Genomic DNA, 240 nt, shown 5'->3' on the forward strand with positions numbered 1-240 from the left:
AAAGCGGCTTTACATGGCTTTACATTGCGCAGCTGGTGCTGCTCAGTGGTTGAGCGTTGACCTATGAATCAGGAGGTCACAGTTTGATTCCCAGTCAGGGCACATGCCTGGGTTGCCAGCTCGATCCACAGTGGGGGGAAGGGGGTGCAGGAGGCAGGCAATCAATGATTCTCTCTCATCATTGATTTTTCTCTCTCTCCCTTTCCCTTTCTCTCTGAAATCAATAATATATATATATAT

The sequence above is a fragment of the Myotis brandtii genome, unplaced genomic scaffold (genome assembly GCF_000412655.1).
Source record: "Myotis brandtii unplaced genomic scaffold, ASM41265v1 scaffold326, whole genome shotgun sequence".
In the NCBI taxonomy this organism is placed as follows: domain Eukaryota; kingdom Metazoa; phylum Chordata; class Mammalia; order Chiroptera; family Vespertilionidae; genus Myotis; species Myotis brandtii.